Source organism: Triticum dicoccoides, chromosome 4A (assembly GCF_002162155.2).
Source record: "Triticum dicoccoides isolate Atlit2015 ecotype Zavitan chromosome 4A, WEW_v2.0, whole genome shotgun sequence".
Taxonomy (NCBI): Eukaryota; Viridiplantae; Streptophyta; class Magnoliopsida; order Poales; family Poaceae; genus Triticum; species Triticum dicoccoides.
Genome location: NC_041386.1, coordinates 498,428,991 through 498,434,113, shown reverse-complemented (window position 1 = coordinate 498,434,113; position 5,123 = coordinate 498,428,991).

The window sequence follows — 5,123 nt, the reverse complement described above, 5'->3', positions numbered from 1 at the left end:
CATGCCTGGCAACTCCTCTGGAAATACTTCAGGGAAATCCCTTACCACTGGTACTTCCTCCTGCACAACTCCTGTTAAGCAATTTACTTGAGTCCTCTTCGGCACATGTCGGGATACATACTTGATCCTTCTCCCTTCTGGGGTGGTAAGCAAAATTGACTTACTAGCGCATTCAATATTTCCTTCATACTTTGATAACCAATCCATGCCTAATATCACATCTAATCCTTGAGATTCCAATACTATTAGGTCTGAGGGAAAAACATAGTTACCAATCCTTAATGGTAACCGATCACACCACTACTAGAAAAAGGGCTATAGATGGGATTGACACTAATGGCGCACCAGACAAGCGGTGCGCCATTAGTATATACTAATGGCGCACCACCTTCTGATACGCCATTAGAGTTGAAACTACTAATGGCGCACCAGGCCCAGGGTGCGCCATTAGTAACCAAATTTTTTTTTTGAACTAGTGCGTCTGTCCAAACATACTAATGGCGCATCCAGACACAGTGCGCCATTACTAGTTGTAACTAGTAATGGCGCACCTGTCGGAAAGTGCGCCACTAATGTTGTTTTTTTTATTATATTTTTTATTCCTTTTTTTGCAAAACTACTAATGGCGCACTGTTCCACCGTGCGCCATTACTAGTTTAAACTAGTAATGGCGCACTGTGGGACAGTGCGCCATTAGTATGTTTTTTTTTGCAAAACTACTAATGGCGCACCACCAGAAGGTGCGCCATTAGTAACCTGGATTACTAATGGCGCATTTAGAGTTGGTGCGCCATTAGTAAGTGGGAAGCAACAAGATATTTTGGACAGCCTCTCCTACCCACACTCACTTTCTCCCCACTTCATTCTCTCCACCTCCTCCTTGTCTCGGGTGCCTCCTCTTTTTCACCTCATTTCCACCATAGATTCATTCAATTTAAGTGGTTAAATTACCTTGTTTTGATAGGTAAGTAAGGGGGGAAGCTATATTTATGTTGTTCTCCCTACAACAATGTGCACATGCACTTTTTATGGCCTAGCTAGATCTATGTATGTTCGTGGTGTTGCATATGTTTGTGGTGTTGCATATGTGTTTGTGTTTGGAGGTGTACTGGTATTTGAAATGCGATAGTTGCCAATATTTTGCCGGAATGTTGATTCATTTCCGTTTCGGCGAGAATTTTGGCATTAAGCATTCTTTTTTGTCCTATTTTTAGGGAAAGTCATGCCAAATTTTTTCTTGGTTCTAAAATATCGTTTTGCTCTACCCCGCAGGCGACCATGGTCCGCACGATGACCGAAGGCATCGTGAATAGGTTTTTGAGGTCCGCGAAGGCCGAGATGCTTCAAAAGAACGAGACGGAGATAAGATGTCTGTGTCGAAGATGCAAGATGAAGAGCCTTATTGCGGACCCAGAATCTGGGCAGGTGCGGGACCACCTGCTCTTGCGTGGTTTCACGGATGGCTATCGGTGGCAAGGTGATGAAGATGACTACGAAGTCGTCCATGGGGGCCGATCAAGAAATGAGGAAGGGCAGCAAGACAACCACCGCGGCTCGGGCGGGCGAGAAGACGAAGAATCCCCAGGAGATGATCACGACGGTGATGCTGTACACAGTCATCATGTCGAAGATGCAGGACATGATGATGAGGAAGATGCCGGAGCAGACGACGTGCATGATCATGAAGATGATGATGCCGGCGGAGCAGACGACGCTGGACCATCGATGGGCTGGGTGCAGGACCCTCATATTCAAGAGCTGCTTCTCAAGCACACGGATAACGCAAGAGCTGCCGCCCGAGAGAAAGCCAAGATGGATCAACTTGAGTTAGACGCGGTTACTCCATTGTATGAAGGATGCAGGCCCGAGGATACCCGCCTGAAAGTAACGCTCATGGCTCTGGAGATGAAGGTAAAACACAAAATGACCGACGCATGCTTCGACGAGAACATGTCATTCTGGCACGAACGTCTTCCCAAGGGGAACAAGTGCCCGACCAGTTTGGAGGAGGCGAAGAAAATCGTGTGTCCTCTGGATTTACCGCACGTGAAATACCATGTGTGCATGAACAATTGCATCATTTATCGGGATGAGCACGCGGAGTCTACCATATGTCCGGTGTGCGGCGTCACTCGATACAAGAAGAGGAAGAAAGCTCCTCGAAAAGTGGTGTGGTACTTTCCGATCACTCCTCGTCTGCAGCGGTATTTCGCGGACCCTAAGGTAGCAAAGCTCCTGCGCTGGCACGCAGATAGGGAGGAGAAGAAGCGAGAAGATGACACAAATGATCCGGAGATAGATAAAAAAGACAAGATGCTGAGTCACCCTAAGGATGCGAGCCAGTGGCAAGCATTGAACTTTGAAGATCCAGAATTTGGGAACGATCCAAGGAACATCGTGCTGGGCGCGAGCACCGATGGAGTCAATCTGTTTGGAAGCTAGAGAAGCACACATAGCACCTGGCCTGTGTTTGTGTGGATGTACAACCTTCCCCCCTGGTTGTGCATGAAGAGGAAGTACATTCACATGAGTATGCTAATTGAAGGACCAAAACAACCAGGGAACAACATCAATCTATATCTAGGGCTGCTGAAAGAGGAGCTTGACACGCTGTGGAAAACGCCAGCCAATACGTGGGATGCCGCAGAGAAAGAATATTTCCCTATGAGAGCCGCGCTGCTCACGACGGTGCACGACCATCTCGGTTACGGATATGTCGCGGGGCAGGTGGTCCACGGATTTTCTGGATGCGTCAGGTGCATGGATGACACAACGTATCGCCAGCTAGATAGAGATCCCGGGTCTTCGAAAACCGTGTTCATGGGACATCGAAGGTGGCTTCGCGACAATGACCCGTGGAGAAAACGCAAGGATCTGTTCGATGGTGAAACCGAACCCCGAGGACGCCCGCGTACGAGGAGCGGCGAGGAAATAGACGAGCTGTTGAAAAATTGGAAAGACTGCCCACTGCCGGGAAAGAAGCAAAAGGCGCCAGAGCCGGGAAAGAAGCGAAAGGCGCCAGAGCCGCTGCTGAAGGTATGGAAAACAAGGTCTGTTTTCTGGGACTTGCCGTACTGGAAGATCCACCGTCGGCCTCACAGCCTTGATGTCATGCATATCACGAAGAACGTGTGCGAGAGTCTGCTTGGTACCCTGCTCAACATGCCAGAGAGAACCAAAGATGGGCCAAAATCAAGGGCAGACTTGAAATCAATGGGCATCAGGCAGGAGCTTCACGCTATATATGATGATGATGATGATGATGGTGATGATGATGATGATGATGATGATGAGGCGAAGCAGGACATGGAAAGTCGTCGCAAAGGCAAAAAGGCCAAGAAGACCGGAAATGACTACCCTCCCGCGTGCTTCACTCTAAGTCAGGAGGAGATCGAGCAGTTTTTCACCTGCCTCCTAGGAGTAAAACTTCCTTACGGTTACGCGGGGAAGATAAGCAGATACCTAGACCCAGTGAAGCAGAAGTTCAGCCGGATGAAGTCTCACGACTGTCACGTGCTGATGACGCAGATACTTCCAGTTGCAATATGTGGGATCATGGACGCGCACGTCCGTGAAACGCTATTTGGCCTATGCAACTTTTTCGACGTCATCTCTCGGAAGTCTGTTGGCGTGAGGAAACTCAGAAGGCTACAGGAACAGATCATGGTGATACTATGCGAGCTTGAGATGTACTTCCCGCCCGCATTCTTCGACGTTATGGTGCATCTGCTAGTCCATATCATGGACGATATCATCCAACTCGGGCCGACGTTCCTGCACAGCATGATGCCGTTTGAAAGGATGAATGGTGTCATCAAAGGATACGTTCGCAACATGTCACGTCCAGAGGGAAGCATAGCCAGGGGCTTTCTGACCGAAGAGTGCATCTCCTACTGCACGAATTATCTAGGCATCGAGATCCCCGTTGGTCTGCCGGTCAACAGGCACCTCGGCAGGCTCGCTGGATGGGGTCACCATGAGGGTTGCCGCGAAATGCATGTCGACTTCGAGGGTCGACTCGTCGACTTTGAAAGAGCAAACCTAGTCGCGCTACAACACATAGACGTGGTCGATCCTTGGGTGGTAGAGCACAAAACCTTTATTGAGAAGACGTACAATGACCGAGGCCAACAGAGGACGGACGGAGATATAATCAAAGAGCACAACTCATGTTTCACGTGTTGGTTCAAGCAGAAGCTTTTGTCGTACCCTTTACATGAGGATTCTTCCGTGGAAGAACAACTCATATTCGCCTTGTCACAGGGTGCCGAGCACAACCTAATGACCTATGAGGCGTACGATATCAACGGCTACACATTCTACACCGAGGCCAAGGACATGAAGAGCGATGGTTATCAGAACTCCGGGGTAACAATGGAATCCTACACCGGTAACGACAAGGACAGATACTACGGAAGGATCAAGGAGATCTGGGAGCTGAGCTACGCTGGAGAGAAGGTCCCGATGTTCCGTGCCAGATGGGCGAAGAGCGTCCTAAAAGAAGACCGGTATTTCACCACCATGGTTATACTCGAAGCCAAATCCAAGACCGCGGGCGCAAACGTCACCGCGAAAAATGAGCCATGGGTACTGGCTTCCCAAGTGGACCAATGCTTCTTCATTACCGACCCGTCAAAGCCCAGTCGTGTTGTCCTGAGGAGAGGCAAAAGGAAGATCATCGGAATGGATGGAGTAGCCAATGAGCAAGACTTCGACAAGTACGGCGACCCGAGGATCGAACATGACGACGATGATGAAGTAGCAGCATACACCACAAGAAGAAGCAGGGCCACCCTACCTAAAGGACGTCCGAACCATAGAAGAACTCCATTTGCAAAAAAGAAGGGCAAGAAGATTGTGAATAGATAGCTAGCTAAGATCGATTGTATTTAAATCATAGCCTTCATTTCTCGATTGTATTTCATGGGCACTTTTTGAACTATCATGAATATTTTTAAATTTCATGGACACTCGATCTCGATCCCCCTCCATCTCGATCGCTATCCCACCTCGCCAGATCCGGTCCCCCTCGCCGCCGAGCACCCCCCGGTCCACCGGCCGCCGCCGCCGACCCCCCGCACCCTCGATTCCCCTACTCAACCGCCGCCGCCGACCCCCCGCAC